This window comes from Zootoca vivipara, chromosome 7 (assembly GCF_965207765.1).
Source record: "Zootoca vivipara chromosome 7, rZooViv2.hap1.1, whole genome shotgun sequence".
In the NCBI taxonomy this organism is placed as follows: domain Eukaryota; kingdom Metazoa; phylum Chordata; class Lepidosauria; order Squamata; family Lacertidae; genus Zootoca; species Zootoca vivipara.
This window is the reverse complement of record NC_142590.1, coordinates 67920019-67942538: the sequence shown is the minus strand read 5'-3', so window position 1 is coordinate 67942538 and position 22520 is coordinate 67920019. Positions and strand designations below refer to the sequence as shown.

The 22520-nt window shown below is 43.4% G+C and overlaps 1 protein-coding gene across 2 annotated transcripts in view; it reads right to left on the bottom strand.

The window, feature by feature from the left end:
- Positions 1 to 21187, bottom strand: part of RALY (RALY heterogeneous nuclear ribonucleoprotein) — a 202501-nt gene extending 181314 nt beyond the window's left edge. Inside the window, exons 1-2 of one of the 2 annotated variants that reach the window (XM_088673483.1) lie at positions 20771 to 20947; positions 13846 to 14015 (exon numbers count right to left, since the gene is read on the bottom strand). The gene's annotated coding sequence lies outside the window, so the exon portion shown is untranslated. Of the gene's footprint in view, positions 1 to 13845; positions 14016 to 20770 lie in introns of both variants that reach the window. The other variant, XM_035123488.3, reaches the window with a different exon arrangement.
- Positions 21188 to 22520: the final 1333 nt, after the last annotated feature.

Here is a 22520-nt window from a genome sequence, read left to right as displayed (position 1 = left end):
AATTATTTGTTCATTGGGTTCTGCATACTGAACTGTGCATCATGAGACTTCGTTTAACTGATTTGCTTTGCTGTCTTTTTTCATGCTCTCTCTCTCTCTTTTGTCAGACCACTTTGCAGGAATTTGGGGGCAGCTAGTGGCACAAAGGGAGGAAACATTCCTTTCCTGTGCTCAGGAAGCCTTGAAGGGTCTTTCCGGAGACAGGTTTGAAGCAAACCAGCAGGAGTGAAAGAGCACTGTAATTTAGACTTAATGATGAAAACAGCCCTATCTGTGAGTACACAGAGCCTGTTCACTCAGGGAAAGAAAAAGGTAATTTCAGGTACATTTTACAACATTTGCTGACAGAACAAAGAAGAAGGTTTATAAGTTATTATCAACGTTTCAAAGTGATGTGGCAAGACACAGAAAATAAACAAGCAACCGGGACCAAGAAGAATGAGTAAAGGACGACCAAAGCGGCGGGGGTGGGGGAAAAACATTTCCCTCTTCTCAGCAAATACTAGAGTAACTGGCTAAGTTTGGAGAGGCCTACAGCTTTTGTATACAATGCACATATGCAGCACTTCATCTGGAATCATTTTATGGTGAGCCATCAGGAATTGCAATGTTGTAGGAATAACACCTGATAAATGGGGAACTATAGTATAGAGCAGGCATCCCCAAACTGCGGCCCTCCAGATGTTTTGGCTTACAACTCCCATGATCCCTAGCTAACAGGACCAGTGGTTGGGGAAGATGGGAGTTGTAGTCCAAAACATCTGGAGGGCCGAAGTTTGGGGGTGTCTGGTATAGAGCCTTTGGTCACAAAAAACAGAGGCACCATCCTATACTAGTCAGAAGTCTTAAGATACCAGACTGACTCTGAGCCCTGTCCAAACACATGCCTTATTCTTCCTCTGAAGAGTTCAGAGCAGCTTACATCTGGCTCCCAGGTGGCCACCTCTTACTCAGGCAGCTCACAGGGCCAGAACTGCTCAGCTTCAGCAGTGGAGCTGCATCACATGCCTCAGACTATTCTTGACTCTGCCTGGAAGCAAAGAGTTTTGACTCAGAAGGGTAGCGGGGAGCTTGGGTAAAAGATGCTACACATGATCATAGGTATAAAACCAGGGTTGAGTAAGAGTCAAGGAACACTGCCTCCAGTGCTGTGAGGGTTTCAATGCCTCTCTGGCTTTGCAAGACCCTCAAAGGCAGTAAGGGGAAATGGCTCTAAGGGGAAGAAAGCAGTGATTCATTCACCCTGCCCTGTTCAGGGCTTGAAACTACTACTTACAGAACCTCTCCCTAAAACTTTTGTTCCTCCTCCGCCACTTCCATAAATTACCTGTATATCCCATGCTAGAATTCCCTGTTCTACCCCCACATAATAATTGTTATGTACTGAGCTAGGATCCTAGAACAATGGTCAGGTAGGCTCCTAGAATGCAATAACCAGATTGGCTTGCAGGAGCAGCCCAATCAGGCCCCAGGAGGAAGTTAACTAGCCTATTAGGTTGGGAGGATCCTAGAATGCAACAACCGGTTGGCCTGCAATAGCAGCCCAATCAGGCTCCAGGAGGGAAGCAGAATCAGCCAATCACATGGGACCCATTGCATGTAGAGGTCCCCAAAACACCCCCCAATAAATCACACTTCACACAGAAATTTAAGTTTAAGGTTTTTGGCATAATTTTGGCCACAACTTTATTTAAAATTCAAAATGTGAGTGGTTGCTCAGGCATTGGTTACAACTATATGACATCCGCCCGCCTGCGGAAGTCAGGGCGAGGAAAACAAATTGAGGAGAGAATGGAGACGGGGGTCAGAGACTCTCCTCTCCTCAACTGCTCCCAGGGGCTCTTCCGTGGCCCTAGCCCCTTGTAGGGGGTATGGACAAAAGCACGGCAAGCCCCTGAATTCCTTTAACGGAATTCCCCGCGCAGCAGCAGCATTGTAGGGTCAGGCACGGCCAACCATTTCCCCTACAGCAACCATTGGAGGGACCGGCAAAGCCAATCCTGATCCCTCCACCAACCAATTTATTAACCAATGCCTAACCGCAACCTTATAAGTTGCGACGAATTGCTACGCAGTAGGCAAAAACTAAGTGGCACCAGCCAATCAGCCAAATGGAAAAATTCCTACCAGGCCCCTGCCCCCAAAGCAGACGACCCCATGACAGGCATAACAAGGTCAAACGCAACAGCCTAAATAAAGGGAGGGTGGACGGGTGATCCGAAGCTCTCAGCGAAAGAGAAAGCTCACTCTGCAAGCCTTGAATATAAAGCCAGTAGGCTGTCAATCAAAAATTGCAACACATAAATCTCCCCAACAACCCAAAATCTCCTATTACAGTTGTGGCCATCCAAATGATCCCGCCCAACAGCAAGAGGAGGTTGTTTTGCTAGCCCCCACTGCAACACGTGCTCTCCATGAAGGAGAACACGCTTTATGTAAATAATGTATATAAAGCCTGAGGTTCAGGGGTGGGGGAGTCAATTCACTGTTTACGAGATACAATAAAGAGCATGAAATCACTATGAAACTCTGAGTATATTTCAAAAATGCAAGGGGATCAGGCGAAAGGCCTGTCTACTCCAGCATTCTGCTCTCACAGCAGCCAGCCAGATGCTTAAGGGAAGCCCATGAGCAGGCCATGAATGCAGAAGCAGTTTCCTCACTTGTGTTGGCCTTTGTGTGAAAAGGATGTTGGGCTTGAAGGGCCATTGGCCTGATCTAGAAGGCTTTTCTTGTGTTCTTATGCGCCCAACAGCTGGTACAAGAGAGGGCTGTTGCACTCACAACCTTTCTGTGGACTTCCCACAGACATCTAGTTGACTACTGTGTGGAACAGGATGCTGGACTAAAAAGACCAGCAGAGCTCTTGGGTTTTAATGCTTCATCCAAGCATTGCCAAGGCAATTGAGCCAGGATGCAGGGTTTTTTTTTTTTTCAGTCTGTCATTCATGAAAAGAGAAAGACCCACCTCCACACTCTATAAAGTATGTTCTCAATTAAAAGCTGGTGATAACACTTCTATGCATTTCTAGGAATTAAAGCCACATGTTTTAGCAATTGAGGGTGGCTAGTTTGATCCTTCAAAATGCAATCACTCTGGTTAAAATGTTGATTTGAGTGTAGACCTGGCTTTCCTGGACCAAATAAGAGTAACAAGCATATCATTTCATGAAGGTTAGCCTACAAAGAAACAGGAGAAATGTAGGATGTAGTTCAGCTGAGCAGCCTTTCTTTGCTTTTTCTTAAAGAAAAGCTGCTATGGCACTGAACTCAGCTGCACTTCACTGTAACTCAATGTTTGTGCTTGGAGCTTAACCTGAGAAAATGTCTGAGCAAGAATCAAAATTATGAATACTGTTTGATAACTTTGAGGATTTCCTTCCTTCCTTCCTTCCTTCCTTCCTTCCTTCCTTCCTTCCTTCCTTCCTTCCTTCCTTCCTTCCTTCCTTCCTTCCTTCCTTCCTCCCCCCCCCCGTCTCAGTAATTAAAAGCCTTACTTAAATCAAAATTAAAAAATTCATTCCAGCAGCACCTTAGAGGCCAACTAAGTTTGTCATTGGCATGAGCTTTCGTGTGCATGCACACTTCTTCAGATACACTGAAACAGAAGTCACCAGGTGCTCATATATAGTGAGACTCCCACCACGAGGAGGGAGTAATACCCCTCCCCACCCGCTCACTATATATAAGCATCTGGTGACTTATTTCAGTGTATCTGAAGAAGTGTGCATGCACATGAAAGCTCATACCAATGACAAACTTATTTGGCCTCTAAGGTGCTGCTGAATGGAATTTTTTTATTTTGTTTCGACTACATCTGACCAACACAGCTACCTACCTGTTACTTAAATCAAGTTATAAAGTCCACAGCATTTCCCGGATCCACCAAGCTTGTAACTCTATTAAAAAAAGAAATGGGACATGTCTGGCATGATTTGTTTTTGAGAAACCCAACCCATGCTGGGTCTTAGTAATCACAGCATCCTTTTTCAAGTGCTCACAGTCATACCGTTTAATTATCCGTTCTAGGATCTTTTCTGGTACTGACGTCAAGTTCATTTTTCCTCCTTTTTGAAGATGGGGACAACCAGTGCTTCCCCCCAGGAGGTACTCAAGGGTATGCAGTACCAGCACTTTTTTGTTTGTTAAAAAGTGTGGCACTTACTGTAACAACTTCATGGTGAGTACCAGCACCCATTTTTTATAGAAATAAAGCAGTAGGGACTCCTTTAGTACTCTTGGGTACAGCTCATCAGGCCCCGAAGATCTGAATTCATTTTAAGTAGCTAGGTGTTTGCTTACCACCTCTTTCCCTATCTTGGGCTGAAACTCCCTCCTTGCATTGCATATTCTATTATCACCAGGGCACTGCTTACCTTTGGGGTAAAGACAAAGGCAAAGTAGGTGTTGAGCAGTTCTGCCTTCTCTCTGTCACCCAGTAGCATTTTCTCCATCTTCTGCACACAAAGGACCTACCACCTGCTTGTTCTTCCTCGTTTCGAACATAGAAACTTTTGATTATTTTTTTGTTATTTCTAACCTCTCTCACAAGCCTGAGTTCATTCTCAATGGTGGCCCACCTGACTATCGCCCTGCAACTCTTGGCTCCTTTAGTAAAAAGGCGAAAGATTAATACGATCTGAAGAGAAACCGGAGTATCCAGCAACTCTTGGCTCCTTGTGCACTCTTCCCTTTTCCCACTTCTTACACATGCTCTTCTTAAATTTAAGCTCATCTATAAGCTCCTTATGTAACCACATTGGTTTCTTTGGATGCCTTCCATTGAGGGTGGTGGTGGTTGTCAGAGCTTCCTCTGCTTCTGCACACCCACCCACCCATACGACACCTGATTTCACCTTAACTTCTGCTCAAGTTCTTTCAATTTCGAAGTCATAACTATTCTACTGGTGCATCTCACATAAGAGACTTCACTGCTTGTATTAGTACACCGTACAGCTTGCCGATATTATTTACACCACATTAAAAAGATTGGACGGCCTTTTCTTGGATGCCAGAAAGCCTTCATTCCCACTGAAGATTAAACAAGAAAAATCACTTTTGATGTCACTGCAGTGGCAATGATTGTGCATTTGATGATGTGCAGTAGAATATTAGATTCATGCAGGAGCCCTTTCAGTGGAATTTTACCATTCAACTTGTTCCTTCCCAGGTCTTTGCTTTCAGTTGATACAGAAAGTAACAGCTGAGAAGTGTAAAGTACGCACTCTATACACAGATCAATTAGAAATGCCCTCTGATCATTTTGAAAAAGAAGACTTTGAGATATCATTTCCCCCACAATGCAGGCTATGTTCTGGTTAAGGAGAGGGGGTATGCATGTGAAAATCACATAGCAACCCCTGGAGTTCTATGTAGACATAATCCTTAACTATTCTTTGTTTTTCTTGACCATGGTTAAGTTCTACAGGTGAATACCTAAACTATGGTCAAGGACAGCCTGCAAATCAGTTTTCAATGTCACAGTCTGAAGTGGATGTGCAAACCATGGTTCCTGCTTACGGTGCTGTAGCTGCACTATGCAAACCATTATTAGACAGTTTTACCTCTTACTCTCTTGCAAAAGGTAACATGCAGATCACACTGGTTTCTCCTTATATCCACCTTCTGGGGCAGGGCTTAGGTCAACAAGCTGAGACATTTTGAATCTTAACTTTGATTGGGTGGGTGGGAATCCACCCAAACCCTGTGTGAGCATTGGGATGGTTAACATCAGTCTTGCCTGTTGGGCACATTGCAGCCTGAATAGAGCACTACACATATGAGTACACAGGCAAACATAAAAAGCAACTCATGCAGTCTAGAACAATTTAAGGGCTAAATCCAGACTCCTGGCAGGCAGCAGATGGTGCATCTTGGGCTTGACTGAGTGGGGCAGACACTTACGCAGCCTCCCACTTATACTGGCCAGGGTGGAAGGTGATTTGACAGGGAGGAATAACTGCTTATTTTGCCAGTGTCCAAGGCGGCAGTGTAATGAGGCATGGAGTGGGCCTCAGCATGGTCAGTACAAGATCCAGCAGATCCTATACTTGCCCAGTCCTGCCCAACCCCTCCCTGCCCCTGGAACATTTCCACTAGCTATCACTACAGTACAGTGCTACCTCGACTTACAAACGACTCGACAACCGAATTTTTTGATTTTCGAGTGGGGGTAATGGCCGTGCATCTATAAATGTCTCGACATCCCCCCCCCCAAAAAAAACCCCGTGGCGGTTTTAGATAGGAATTTTTCGACTTACAAATTTTTAGATAGGGTTGCTTCGACTTACGAATTTTTCTGTTTCCAATGCATTCCTATGGGAAATCGCATTTCCAATGGTTTTTTTTTACTTACGAATTTTTCGACTTACGAAGATGTCTTCGGAACGGATTAAATTTGTAAGTTGAGTCACCACTGTATCTTCTGTCTGTCTGCCATTTGGGCAGGTGCAATGGGGGGTATTCCTCACTGGAGGGACTCCCGCACCAATGTTGGCAGCCAGAGAAGGGACACCTCCATATATACCAAACCCCCTCCAACACTGGAGAGGGAGATGAATTGCTTTGCCTTGCAGCTCTTGTACTTCTGATCTAAGTTTCCTGTATTTGTTATCTGAACAAGCAATGCCTACCTTCACAAGATCACAAGGAAGCTCACCCTCCCTCTTCTCTAAGCATAGATACCCAGTCTGTAAAACTGGACCCCAAACTCCTCAAGCAACTGATCAAATGGAATGTAGCATAATGATACTTTATTATAGGGAGCTAAGAGAAAAATAGATGTATAGATTTCAGAAAGGGTTTTTTTTTTAAGAACACATTTGAATGGTTTCAGGCTGCTCCTTACAGCCTCATACCTCATAATGGAATGTGTGTGACAATGAATCCTCAGGAAAAATTATCATCCTTCAGTGACATAAGCAAAGAAACAAGGAGCCATTTACATTGCTAGAGCATTGTTCAGAAAATGATAGGGATAGGGATACAGGCACAATCACCATTCTCTACTGTCACTAGAAAGTGCAGCATCAATCTCTAAAGTACAATGAACACCGTGCTATGTGAAATCCATCTTGCAGGAGGTAGCCTTAACTGTGCCAGCAGAAATCTTATGAGTGGAGCTCTGCAAAATTAGAAAACTTTGCATAAGGTCATTGTCTCAGATAGTACATTCTAGCCAAAAGGTTTATCTGCTAACTTTAGGATTTCTTTCCTTTGCGGTGGAGATACGGAACCATACTGCATCTATTTCAATGGCTGCCTGCATTCTATTATCATGTTGTTCCAAATGGTTTTTACATAAATTTATTATTGTGAACCATCCTGGGCTTCCTTTGGGGATGAAGGGTGGTTTATAAATATGAAATAGGCAAACAATGAATAAACAATAGTTGAATAGTAGAGCATGCACTTTGCATGCAAAAAAATCCCAAATTAAGTCTCTAGGTAGGGCTGGAAGAAACCCTGATCTGAAACCCTGGAGGGCCACTGCCATTTGTGTACATAATCCTTAGCAAGATGATTCAGTAGTTTTGACCCTGGCCACATGCACACCATTCATTTAAAGCACTATGATACCAATTTAAACGGTCATGGCTTCCCCCAAAGAATTTTTGGAAATGTAGATTAAGGCTGGTGTTGCCAGGAGACCTCTATTTCCCTACCAAAGCTACAATTCCCAGATTTCCTGTGAAGAGAGATTCAGTCGGTATCAAGTCTATTGCTTATAGCCAAAGGCTGCTGCAATGTATGCAATGTCATTCAGTAAAATATATATAAATTTGGTACAAAACGTAGAACATTTACATTATCAAAACATGACCTAATCAGTGGAAACAATTTAATATACCAATTAAAACATTAAATAATAAAATTTATAAACTAAAATCATCACGTGATAACTGTGTACAACTTTGGTGAAGAGAGATCTATCGATAAACCACTCCGGGAAGTGGCCTCGGTATAAGGTAGCTTGCTATGAAATTACTGGATTTTTGGAGCCTACATTTGCAGGGGGGAGGAAGGGTATACACTACTTCTGATGAGCGATGTTGCCAAATTCCCTGTTGTTTTCTTCAGCCTGTAATAAACAAACATGTTCACAAAAATGCCCCATATTTCTAGTGCTTAGTGTGCAAAGTTTGCTTCAAACATCCCACCATTTGGAGAAGGCAGGGGCGCCAACTTGAATAAAATATTGTGGGGATCCAGGTAAGCCCTGCTCCGCATAATTGATCACGTGGTGCTGTGCACATACATCATTTGAATGGGAATGCCCATCAACTTTGTTGGGGCCGAGCCCCCTCAAATATTTTATTGTGGGGGCCGAAACCCCCATGGCACCTAGGAGTTGGTTCCTGTGGGAGAAGGGAAAGCAAATGCTTATCAACAATGAGATCTGCCTTTTTGTGCAAGTTGTGTAGGCCTGCCATGTATTCCTTTGAAGAGAATGAGCAAAAGCTTGAATACCCTCCTTGGCTATGGGGAGCCTGCCAGTCTCTCACCAACCATAATTGCCACCTGATATAACATTTGAATGCTGCAGCAGTCCCACGACCTAGCTAGTTTTGACTCTCCCACAGCACCAGCACATGCCAATTAAGTTTCTAGCACTGAATTCTATATGAGCCATGGAACTTGAAACCTGCTCTCTTGCCTTTCAGCTTCCCTTCCTTTCCCCATCCTACCAATCAAATGGCTTCACATCCCCCCCTTTGCTTCACTAACAGTTCAGTCAGTGTTCAGACAAAAGGGCAACACAACCAGCAGAACTTTCAAAAAGCTGGTCGATAATAGATGAAAATCCACCACACAGGGGGCTGGCCCAAGACATTGTGTGGGCTGAGGCAAAGGACAAGATGGTGCTTCTTCCCTTTCATGTCCATGGGAAGGGCTATGGCTCAGTGGAAGAGCACATGCCTTGCATGAAAAAACTCCCAGGTTGCCTCGCTCAGGCTAGGGAACAGAGTTGACAGATCAACCGTTCCAAAATAATGGGCCCTGCAGGCTTATACTGTCCCCACTGTGGAAGGACGTGTGGATCCAGAATTGGCCTCCGCAGTCACTTACGGACCCATTGTTAAAATCTTGTTTATGGAAAACAATCTTCCTCGGCTACGAGTGATTGCCAAAGAAGAAGAAGAAGAATGCCTGGTGGGTGGGTTACCAGGATTCTAAAATGTGGAATCCACATAATATTGTATGTGGATGAAAAGAGCAAGAGAACATGAAGATAAAGGCTGCCATTGACTACTAGCCATGATGGCAATTCTCTGCCTCTATGGTCAGAGGCTGTATGCTTCTGAATAGCAGTTGCTGGAAACCACAGAGTCCTTTTGAGTCCTGCTTGTGGGCTTCCTGCAGGAATCTGGTAGGCCACTGTGAGAACACAATACTGACTACTATTGAACACAATACTGAATACTAGATGGGTCAATGGTCTGATCCAGTAGGCTCTAATTGTGTTCTTAACAAGGAACAGCCATCATTTGGCCAACACACCACTATGCATAGGGAGCCAATGGTGAGGAAGTCCCCCCCCCCCGGCCCAGCCTGATGGCCAATTTTTTCCTGGGAATCCTTTTAGGCATAGGACTAACATAACACGTGCATATTCATATAGGTATGTGGTTGATGTATTCAGGAAAAATCAGGAGGGTTCAAGGTTATGGGAACGTGACCAACAGCATATCATAGTTAGCAGCAGATAAGAACTCACGACATAAGCAGTATACCAAGGTACATACGAAATGCTTTTGCTAACACTTCAAATATAGAAATGGATGAGCACCAGGTTTCAATAGCTAATATGCTTACATTAAGGATTTCAGCAATAAAATGCTTAGCTAAGGAAGCATAGCTTGATGGATGTCTCAGATAGAGCAGCGGAACAAGGCCAGATACTCATGTATTTCAAGGGAGGATGAAGTAATGTTCTTGTCCGGGACAGATAGCAAAGAACTAGGTGAAAGCGCATCGCCAAGAGACTAATGGGGCGTTTGTGAACCAATCAGAAAGAGACATGCAAAGTTGGATGAAGATAAGGACAGGGGATAAAAGGCTATGGCTGGTAAGGAACAAGAAGTAGAGATTTCTGCCCATAATGGTGATAAATGAGTAATAATGACCACATAAAGATGTATGCAGGATCAAATGCAACAACTGCTCTGCCAGTGAGACATCGTAAGTATTGGGTTGGAATTGTACCAGCACTACTAGATTTCATGCCAGCAATGTTACGAGTGCAGCAAAATGACCCATCTGCCACATGCAGCACAGGATTTTTGCATAAGCTGATGTCAAAAGCTGAATGTGGGCAAACCAAGGGCAGGACTCAGACTGCCTTGTTTATGTGCCTCTCACTGGGCCTTTGCTGATTATCAAAGACACAGCTAGGTTGGTTCTACTTGCTATGTGCGAAATTAACATGATCTTGCTTTAGTTGAACTCCACCTGTTGTACAGAAACATAGGTCTAGCCAGGATGCCAGAACAGCTGAATCAGTGGAAGCAAAATGTAGCAGAGTTTTAAAACTTGCAAGTTCAAGGCAGCTCACTGGTTACACAGATCCACAGGATCAGGGTGTTCAACAATCGTTCTTTAAGTAAATCTCAGAGAATGTATTTGACGTAACACTAGGTTTGATGTTGTTTTGCATGGAATACTCTTCCAGCAAAGATTCAGCAGGCATCCCCCATTTTGACTTTTAGGCATCTCTTAAAGACCTTTTGATGCCAGAAGGCCTATGCTGTTGTTTACAATTTTCTTGTGTGGCCAGTGATTTAAATCAACCAGTCATTTTATTTTTATGCCGCCTTTCCAAAGTCAAACCATGCAAACATATGAAAAAAAAATCACACAACTGCAAACATAGCAAAAGTAGTCATAAGAACCAAACAAAACATCAAAAAGTACACATCCCAATAGAACAATTTACACATAAATCCTAAGATCCTATTTATATCTATAGGCAGATCTAGATACAGATATATAAAAATAACAGCAACAGCAACAACACCCCCCAATGAAAACCCCCCTAAACTATACCCCAGCTTTGTTCTGAACTGGTTTTAATGGTTTTCTTGCTGTACACTGCCCTGATATATTTGTGAGATGGTAGCATATACTATAAAAGCAAATAAAGCAAAGTAAGATTTAGCCCTGAAGTCCAAGACCCCTGATGTGATCATCATGACTTTCCTTGTGTTCAAACAACCTTGTTATCAGGCCTCTCAAAAGTAATAAAAGCAGACCCCGTATAATGACTGTGTTAAAAATTTAGGCCACAGCAAGGGTGCAGTCAGACATGGGGATTATTGTGTTAAGATTTCCTGGCTATAATGCTAGTGCTTCTGTCCCAGTTTCTAACATTCCTTTTACACTGCCTTACTTGTTGAGTTACGGAACAGCGGCTTTTTGATCCGTTTACCACCATGATTCTATGTCAGGCATCCCCAAACTGTGGCCCTCCAGATGTTTTGGCCTACAACTCCCATGATCCCTAGCTAACAGGACCAGTGGTCAGGGATGATGGGAATTGTAGTACAAAACATCTGGAGGGCCGAAGTTTGGGGATGCCTGTTCTATGTCATGCTTAATTTCATTTACACCAGTGGCCATGGCATGATAGAACAACATCATTGGCCATGGCACGGTGTCACCATTTATGCACATGTGTGCTTCTTTCCCCCAATGACTCATCCATGAAAATGGCGGGAAAGAACTGCATGTTTATATTACCACCCCAGTTTTTGTGAAATGATCAAGTGGTGATATGATCCATGAAAATTGTGGGGAAATTATAGTGCACAACTGCAGTTTTCCAGGTTTTCCAGATTTTTCCCTCAAAGCAATTAACATGACAGTGAGCTATTGTTTTGTTTATTATTGCATCATGTATTTTTGTGCTTTTATACTGTAAACCACACTGAGATCCTCAAAAGGGTGGTGCATAAATAATAAATAAATAATAAAAGATTCTGCTACGTTTCCATAACGCCAGGTTTTTTACGTAATGTAAAAGATCACATAAAGCATGATAATTGTCAGATAAGGAAAAGCTGGGGAAATAGAATAAAGTACTGTCTGAATACAACTGAAGACATCACTGCTGTCACATGTCAGTGAACAAAACATCACAGAACCATAGCAATTTATGTCTCAGAAGGATTCTGACAATCATTCACTAACATCCTGTTCCGAAGAAAAATCATAATTATCCAAACTCAACTAGCAGAGAGGAGGAGGATGGAATAACCCACACAACACAAGGCCTCATTCGGAGCCCTTGTTAGTTTGGACACCGTGGCTCAAGAATGAGACTAGGAGCAGAAGGATTCAGTATAAACCTGTAAGACAGAGGTGGGGAACTGGAAGGCCAGATTCTGACCTCCCTGAACCCCCGCAGGCAATTTTCATGCATTGGTGGGGCTGCCTGTCAATCATGACATCAGGTGAAAGCAAACTGTTTGAGGGTAAAGACACAGGGCTTTCCAGGAGCTGATGATCAGCAGGGCCTGAAAAACCCACTTTCAGCAGGGAGCCATGCCTTCACCTAGCAGAGATGGGCAATAAACCTTGTGCCCCCCAAAAAAAACTTATCTGTGACAAAGCACTCCAGGTGGACACTTGAAACATCTTGAGGGGACTACCTGCCCATTCAACTTCATGCTCAAAAGATGTACCACAAGCTGCTCCTTGTCCCCCTTCCCAAAGGCAAAACAACAGCGACAGCAATCCTACTAGAGCAATATTGCAAAGGATGAGCTGCTCATTGTATGATGCAGATTCCATTTTAAGCACTTTTTAATTGTCATTACTAAAAACAAAGAGCAGAGTCAACATATTTCCAATAAAGGGTTGAACAGGCATCTAGCACAAGTGCTTCTGGTATAGATGAACCCTGGGGAACCTGCACTCCTCCAACTATTTCTGGACTCTCCTCACCCCTGAGCACTGGGAGGCATCCGAAGTGTCACTGGTTTCCTATCCCCAATGTAAAGCATTCTGTCTCATGAGACCGGGGGAGACTTAACAACCTATTGTGTTATCAAACTTGGTAGAATGTTTTCAAAGTCAATTATTTACAGCTTGGTTTGTGCATGCCATGGCACACACAGAACAGTTCTACACAAGGTCTGCCCCGCTGATTGCAATGGGAATTATTCCCAGGTAGGGATAGGATTAGTCTTAGGCATCAGGCACATTCTTCTTCATTTATCCTGGCATTTTAACCTATGGAAACCGACTTTTTTTAAAAAGATCTTCTCCAATGTGTGTGTGTGTGTGTGTGTGCGTGTGTGTGCGTGCGTGCGTGCATGTGTTATTGCACTAACGTGCGTGTGAACCTGTGTGTGAATAAGCAAAAGCAATGGGCTAAATCTTCCACTGCTGCCACAAAAAGAAACTTCTTAGCCCCATATGATATACCTTGGGTTAGAGGTGTGGAACCTCCAGACCACGGGCCTAATCAGGCCCCCAATACCTGCCCATTTGAGCCACGATGACATTTTTGGCCTGCCCTACACCTGACATAGCTGGCATTATGCCTTCACTTGTGGCCCTGTGGCATCCCAAAGGGCAAGAAGGCCTGCTTTTTATTTAGTTCAATGCCTCTCTCTTCTCAAGGGTTTCCAAGGGCTAGGCGAGGTCAACAGCTAAAAATACAACATGCACATGCCCTGCAAAAATGTAAGCATCTGCAAAACCATAGCTGCTTAATGTCAATCTAAGCAGGAGTTTTAGTGCTTCTGAAAAGCCTTATCGACTATGATTCCTCTAGAAGGGAAAAGGCAGTTCCTTCCTCTAGAAGGCAGAGATACTGGATTTAAATCTAGTAAGCCATACCTTTAAGTGTGGTTTCTTACATGCTCATGACTTGACAGCTACAACATCAAGTGACAGGTTGCTTGTACGAGACAGCCATCCCAGCAGAAACATCACAGAGTAGAGACTGCACGTTGTTGAATCTCAAACACTGTATGGAGGGAGGCGATAGATGCACTGAAGTGAGAGTCCTTGGAAGATAAGAAGCCACATGATGATGAGCTATCATATGGTGCCTCTGCAGGTATGAATCAGCTCTCCTTCGATTCAGTTTTAAAATGAATGACACTACATGCTACTATGGCTGTAAGACAGTGATTTCAAGACAGCCTGTGGCACTCAAATCATTTAGTAGACGACAAATGGACCACAGCAAGAAGCAGTTTTAAGATTGCATAAATGGTTAAAAAAGAGAGAGACTTCTACAAACCCATTTATGTTTTGGCTTATGTGAAGTAGTGTGTATCACCTCTGCCTGCTCATGAAGCAGTCAAGTGTAAAAGTAAATCCACATTCCTTAATTTATTAAGGCTCCTGAATACTTAGAAGTTACTCATTATCTCTTTCACCACAATCATCTGTAATCTAGTCTTTTGTATAGCAGCCAGAATGAAGTTTCTGTAAGATAGCCTTCTGCAGCCTGGTGCAGATATTCTAGACTCCAGCTCCCATCAGCCTCCATGGTTTTGCTGTCAATTTTAGTCCAAAATATCTAGAGAGTCAGAGGCTGGTGAACGTTGCCTTCACCAAGTACAAACCTGACCTTCTAATTAAAATATATAGTTCAGACTTGAAACCTTGGATATCACAATTCACCTGAAAGCATAAGAGCATTAAATGCATGGAAGGAAGAAAACAGCTACAGCAAACTATCCCACCCAACAGCAGTGTATTCTTATGCAACAGAGAGATCAACTTAATCATAGATGACAACTTCTGAAAACCTTTGCTTTGCATTCATCCCTGGCACTTTTCTAGGCCACCTTGAAAACAAAAGCTTTGTCTTCTTAAAATGCAATAGCCTTAGGCATCTTTGCAAAAATAAAAAAGTGACACATCTCAGGTCTGGGGAAAAAAGCCTGTGCCTGTTGCCTTTCAGCATCCCTCTAAAAGCTTCTCTCTACAATTTAGCTAGATTCAGATTATCCAGATCAGCATGAATTCTACAGATTAACCTACTCCTATAAATATAGGTATGAAAAGTGTAGGTTTAGGATTACATTTTAACTACCTCATTACAGCTTTATGGGTTGGAAGAAAATCGCTCGTTATTAACCCAAGACACTTTTGCCTAGCGAATTTTTATGAATTTAGAAAGCATTTGCTGTGGCAATATATGTGAATGTTACATCTATTCAGCTCATTATTTCAGACTCTGCTCTCCCCTCCCCTCCTGTGCTTGCTTATATTGCACTCTTTCCATAACTATATTCTCCTACCCACACACTATTTTCTAATGCAGGCATCCCCAAACTTCGGCCCTCCAGATGTTTTGGACTACAATTCCCATCATCCCTGACCACTGGTCCTGTTAGCTAGGGATCATGGGAGTTGTAGGCCAAAACATCTGGAGGGCCGCAGTTTGGGGATGCCTGTTCTAATGCATGCCCAACAAAACTGCATCCTGTGGACAGGCAACCTGGATTTAAGCCTGAAATAAAACGTTTCTCTCAAGTTTCTTTCCAAGTTGTGGAATAAGCTCCTGCACTGGTCAGGTTATTTCTTGAGCATTAAAAAATGGAGACCTTTGACTTTAGTGACCAACAGTGTTTGCCGAAAGACCCCTATAGATCTTGCTTTTACCATTTAACTAAGGACGGGGACGGAACCAATGAAATAAGTTTCTACCAAGGTATAGCAAACAAGAAAATGCATAGAATTACAGTACAAACTTTGCTCCTCCCTATCTCCCCATATATGCAAAATTAATGATTATGTTGACATGTCTCTTAACCATGATTGATGCTAATCAAGATGGTTCCATACCATCTTGACCAGGATTTAAAAATCACCATTAACTATGGCTAAGGGATAAGTTATTTAGGTTTAATCTCAGATAAGCCACTCTCTCCATCCCACCCTCTTTTTGTGTGTTGTAGTTGAATGAAATTCTGCCTATCCGGGAAGCTACTGTGATTTTACACCCAGAAGCCGTTTCCTCTTACAGTCTCAATTTAGTTGCTGGTCTGGAATTTCCAAACACAATCATCATCATGGGATACAGATCAAACTGTTCTGGTTCCATTATTGAATCGCTTGTGAACTGGCCAGTTAAAAGCACCCTTGCTGGCAATGCTTGTGTCTCCTTTCTCTGAAGAGCTAAAACTGTCCAGTTTTTCTTTTAAATAAAGTATCTCCATCAACAACGCTGATCTTCCCTTCATGTTCTGCAACGCAGAAGGCCTGTAGCTAAGTTTTTGGCTGATGAATAAACCATACCCTCCAACTCCCAGATTGAAAAATCCGGGATCAGCAGCGACGTGGCACCAGAAGTCGCATCTACGCATGTCCAGACATGCATAGAAGCAACTTCCGGCGCCACCCAATTTCCGGTGTCTAGACATGGGCAGAGCGGCACTGGAAGTCGCTTCTACACATGTCCAGACATGTGTAGAAGCAACTACCGGTGCCGGGCTGCCTGTGTCTGCATGTCTGGGCACCAGAAATCGCTTCTGCGCATGTCCAGACATGTGCAGACAGCCGGGAGCCGGGACATGGCCGCCGGCAGGAGCTTTACGGGATATTTACAGGATATAATAAATTCAGGATAACAGCGGGAAATGGTAACAAAATACGGGGGATTCCCGCGAAAAACGGGAGACTTGGCAGCTATGGAATACACCCACTCACACTCCACTATGGGAGTACGTCCTCATCCTCTTTTGTGTCTAGGGATGCCCACACATTACATTCAACAAGTGTGACTTCTGTACTTGTGTGCTTAACAGTTGAGCTGTATAAATGTGTACACAGAAACGCCTGTGCACATGTAGAGACAGTTTGTATCCGTGCTCAGTATAATGTGTGACTAAGCTCTCATTCTCTAGTTTCTCTCCCTAACCCTCACCTTCCAACCCAAGTGTTTCCCTCTCCACCTTACCATTCCCCCCCCCTTTCATCCCTGCACATCCCCCTCTCTGACGCATTTGCTATTGGTGGCAAGTCTTCCCGACCATGAGAACAATGCAACATAAAACACTCCTCCCCAACCCCCTGCCTTGTTATCTGCCATTTCTAAGGCAACAGTCCTCATAAGGCTCCCCCTTCCTTGTTTTGCCATTCCCTTGAAATCCATCTGCAACTTTTATCTTGACAGTCAGAGCCCACATATATCCTCCAATGGTGTTCAGCTGGGCAGCAGAGGAATATTAGTCTAAGGTATGTGCCTCAATGCCTTACATTCTAACTAAGCCCGATTTTTCTCTTCAACAAAAACATCTATAAATATGAATAATACCACTGACAAGCCACTATTGAGAGCGGGTAGCTTTTAAGAGACTCTAAAGAGCTCTACTCTTGCTCCATTACTGTGATGTTGTCTAGATTTTTCTCACACAGCCTGAACTCCTTTGCCAGGGAAGTTATTTTCTTCACAGTTCTTTTTTAAAAAAATAAAAATGAAGCAGTAGCATGAAAGCCCTGCCATGTAAGATTTTAGTTCTGTGTATCCTGCTTCTCTACAGCCGCAATGGGCATGTTCCAGCCAGTTATGAAGATTGAAATCCTACTGATTGCTGTATGTATTTACCTCTCCCCCCACTGGAATGAGCAAATCTCAAAACTGCTAAACTTTTGATTGGATTGAGTCCGATGGGTGTTGCATTTCATTGCCTTATTAAAAAAGTCCTGTACATGATGCTCTTTTAAAGGGGGAGGGAACCCCAACCCCGGTTTTTAGAAACTGTCCCCACAAAAAAAGCAGGCACAACTTATCTTAAATGCAACACAACAGTGAAATCAATACTTTTATAAAACAGAAAGCCACCATTCCAAAACATCCTCTTACGCAGCCCAACCTGCAAACCAGTTAAGCTGAAGTTTGGGGATTTAGCTCCAATGAATTGGTTTTTAAGCATGTAAGCCTGGCCCTGGAGCTGTTTATTCTACACTAATTGCAATGCCACACTTGATGAATCTGACATATTTAGAAATGGATGCATAAGCTCACCACCTGCCTTTCACAGCTTATTTGGTTCAAGAGATCATGCCAACGATACCCTGAATTTGCTTCTCATCTCCAGCCCCCAACCCCTGCAATACTCCTCCCGGATGTTCTCAGCATATTCACGGGACTTCAAATGGCACATATATTAAAAGGAAATCCGCTTTAGGAAACAGAATGTTTGATAACTAGACATTTTTCAAATGCACATCAAAGGATGCTTCATCTTAACCCTTTCAGGAAAAGTACTTGCAGAAACAGGAGCCTTTGCCAAGATGGGACAACATTTAAGGTCAATTAAAAGGTGATCATGTTGCTAGGAAGAGCAGAGGTGTTGATTAATGTACCGAGAAGTATTTGTATGATCACTTGTAGTATTGTGCATTTAAATTCTACGTGTTTCTTTTGTGTGTGTGTTTCTAAGTCACCTTGAGGCATTTTGTGTAAAGTTTTTAATAAGTAAATAAATAAATAAGGTTTATCAATAGCAACCTTGAATTGTTCACATCTCTAAGGGGCAACAGTGTTGCACTAGCTCAGCTGGTTGAGAGACGTATTAAACAGAGCTCATGAAATCTTTACATGTCTAAACAGTACTCCATTCTGAAGTGAAGATCAAGTGTGTTACCACTAGGGTGTTGGGTTTGACTGCGAAATCTAGATCCAAACATCCTGCAAAGTTTAGTGCAAGGCTCCCGGCAAATTTACTACCTCCCAAAGTTGTTGCAAGACTAAAGTAATTCTTTTGAGCTCCTTTATGAAAGGGTGTAATAAATGTTCTAGATATGTCAGATTACTCACAACAGCAAACCTTCCAGTGGAGCCAAAGTTTCTAAGCACTGAATGGAGGCATTTTGCTTTGGGGGAAAACAGCGTGGAGTCGTTTTGTATTTTTTAAGAGCTCAGATTTGACTGCTCGCCATCCTATATAATGCATGTCCCCGAACTGCTGAAATCAGTAAGAAGCGTGTTTCTAGGAAGCAATATGACATTCTCACATTGATAGGCCAGTGCAGTAACTATGACGTTTGATTTAGATGTGAGAGGGCAAGGTTCAAATCCCAGCTCAGTTCATTGGGCAAGTCACTAACTCTCAGCTGCACCATCTCGTAACCCAGTGAAGGTTTCTAAAGAGGACTGGAGATAAAGGGAACTGCAGTGCACTTGTGTACTGAAATGCACTTTTAAAATAGTACTAAGCATGCACAAATGTTTCCTGCTGAAAGAAACCTAAGCAACATAGCAGGATGTGTGGAGGGGCAACAGCTCAGTGAAAGAACACGTGTGTGGCATGCAGAAAGTCGCATGTACTCCCAGTTTAAAAGACCAGGTCACAAGTGATGGAAGAGGGCAGTCTCAGAACAGATCATACTGGGCCAGATGGACAAGTAATCTGACCTAGTATAAGGTAGCTTCTGATGTTCTTATGATAAAACATGTGTTAAACTTATCCTGCTATGTTAGCTCTTGACTGTTATCCCTTATATATACATATCTGACATTCAGAGACTATTCCGGCCACACTGGCATAAGACCAAGCTTAGGAAATTATCTGTCCACCTAGCTCAGTATTGTTTACACGGGCTGGCAGCAGATCCACAGACTACAAGCAGAGGTCTCTCCCATTCCTGCCTGGAGATGCCAGCAACTGAATCTGGGACCTTCTGCATGCAGGACATGCTCTAGCACAAATCTGGAAATCTCCCCCGATGAAGAAAACTTAAGTGATTGCATTTTAAAAATTAAGTAAGGAGGGAGATTCCCCGTGGCTGCCACCCCCTGCACAACAGTGATCTACAAATAACATTTGCAATGCAACCATCAACAAACCTGTCAGTTACCATAGACAGAACACTGGTGATATAATTTATGTCATAAAGAAGCCAACACAGAGACATCAAATACACCACTGGGGAGGGGCTGACAACATATATTTGGACTGTTGTTCTTTATTATTACCATTATTATGAATTTTGGTGCTTCTCCAATAGAGAAAGGGGTTTGACCTATATTTTGGGTTCTCAGAGATTCAGAAAACTTTTTTCCTTTCCAAGCACCTGGCTATCTGTTGGCACAGTAGCACCTCTGGTCTCTTTGCCCCTTCCAGACGCTCCGTGGGACTTAAAACAGGTGGAGGGTATTGACGTAGTACAAAACATATTTGAAATCCAATTGGGAAGGAACCATTTTTAAAAGAAAAAGGAAAAAAGATTTCATTTCTGACAGGCATGTCCAATTCCTTTATAAAACAAAACAAAAAAAGTCCAAGAAAGTGGTATATCATTCGGCAGACACAAGAACTATACCCTTTTTTGAAATAACGAAGAAAGGGGGAGAAAACACTTAAAAGTTCAAAGACCAAAGAAAGAAAACCACGCACATTAGGCAAACATTTGAAGAAGGGGAAAAAAGGGAAATGGGTGTTTTGTTTTGTTTTAATTTGAGTAGAGGAGTGCATAAGACAAGGTTGCAAAAACCAGAACTAATTGTTGTAAAGGAAAAAACAGAAGGGGGGTTAAGCAAAAGGAAAAAAAAATAGTTTAGGGGTGGGGGTATAGGAAAGAGAGCCAAAAAAGGGTAAAAACAGCTGCTAAACCTCACACCGCAAGGAAAACAAACGAATAACAACAACCAAGAACAAAACAGGTAGTGTCTCTTTTTTAAAAAAGAAAAAAAACCACAACCAAGAAGTAATTCATTATTCATCTTATGTTGTCAATTTGAAAAGAACAAAAGGGGGAAAGCAGTTGGAGGAAGAGAAGAAGAAGCGGGGAAAATACTCACCAAGCAAGAAAATACTCAGAAGTAAAAATGTCAAAGAAGAAGTGAGTGAGAGACAGGGAAGGAGGAAAGAGTGAGAGAGCCACCAGCACAGACAGAGTAATAGCCCAGAAGCAGCAGCCCGAGCTACCGCCGGGTTCCCGAGCCAGCGCCTAACGCCAACTCTACAGAGCTGCGAGCAAACTGGCAGAGCTTAGAGTCCGAGCGCTAAGAGTCCTTCTACCAGAACGCACCATTGCGGCGACCTAAGGGGGGGAAGGAAGCGATCACAACTCGACGGCCTCCCGGCTTATGCGCCCGAGAGCGCGCCAAGCAGCCACCCCTTAAAGACTCTCGAAGGCAAGGAAGGGGGATTTGCTGGAAAAGCCGAGCGCTGCCGAGCAGAGCTGGAGGCAAAGGCTGAGGCTCCGGTTCCCCCCCACGCACTCCGGTGTTTTTGGAAAAGTCCGCTCCTGGAGGTAGCAGGCTGGGAGGAGGGAAGCGAGAGGTGGAGAATTGCTTCTAATCGGCGCTTGACTGTTTTCAGAGATGTGATCCCCTTAACGAAGCGGTGCAGGCATCGTTTCGACGATCCTGGCTGGGTCCTTCTTTGCTGGGGGTGGGTGGATCTTCGCCAGACGTGGGGCTTGGTGGTGGCAGGCGGGGCCGGGTACCTGACAAGCAGGATGGATGGGATTGATTCTGTGCAGTAGACAGCTGAACGCAGCAAATAAGGGAGCTGATGCAGAGACGGGCAACCTGTGGCCCTCCAGATGTTGTGGGACCACAACTCCAGTCGCCGCTGGCCATGCTGGCTGGCATTGGGAGTGTGCAACACATCTGGCTGGCTACTTCTTCCCTATCAGAATCATAGAGTTGGAAGGGGCCACGACGATCCTGCCTACCCTGATGTATTATGATTCTGTCTGTGCAAAAGGAAGTTCTACTGCATTCAGTGGGGCTTGCTCCAGGTAAGTAGTAGTTATAGAATTGTGGCCTGAATGAGACTGCAAAAGATGCTTTGATGCTGTAACTTTCAAGTGCTTCTTGGCTATATTCTTCTATAGCAGTGGTGGGGAGCCTGTGGGGAGCCAGATGGTGGTTGGACTACAACGCCCATCTTCTCTAACCATTGGCCATGCTGGCTGGGGATGATAGGAGCTGGAATACAACAGCATCTGGAAGGCTGCAGGTTCCCCACCCGCAAAGTGGTGTGGTGAAGCCTGCAGGGTCTCTGATGCACCCATAAATATTCTAAGCAGAGTTCAGGTTTGCTAACACCTCAATGAGGAAGTTAACTAGAGAGAGATAGAGATGATAGATAGATAGATAGATAGAGAGGCAGGAGAGTTCTCAGAGCATCACAAATTGGTAGTTATGGACTAAACAACCATGGTGGCAATAATCCCATGACAGAAGTTAAAGTCTCATCCAATGAAAGGCTCGTAAAGTCTGTTTAGTATAAACCAACAGGGAGTCGTTGCTTTGACAAGCCCAAGCCCATATGAAATCAAGGTTTTTTAAGCATGTCTAATGCTTAATCTATTTACATATTCAAATCTAAATTAGTTCAAATTAGAGGGGATGGCTTACACAGAAATATGAAGACAAAACACATACAACCCATAAAAGTAACCCTACCCTTTAAAACACACAACACAACAAATCACTGAATGGAAATTACTAATAGCAGCAGCAATCAGGTCTCTCTCTTCCTTCAAAGGCCTGCCAGAAAAGGTGACTGCCAAAAACTAAAGGGAGATGGGGCCAGACA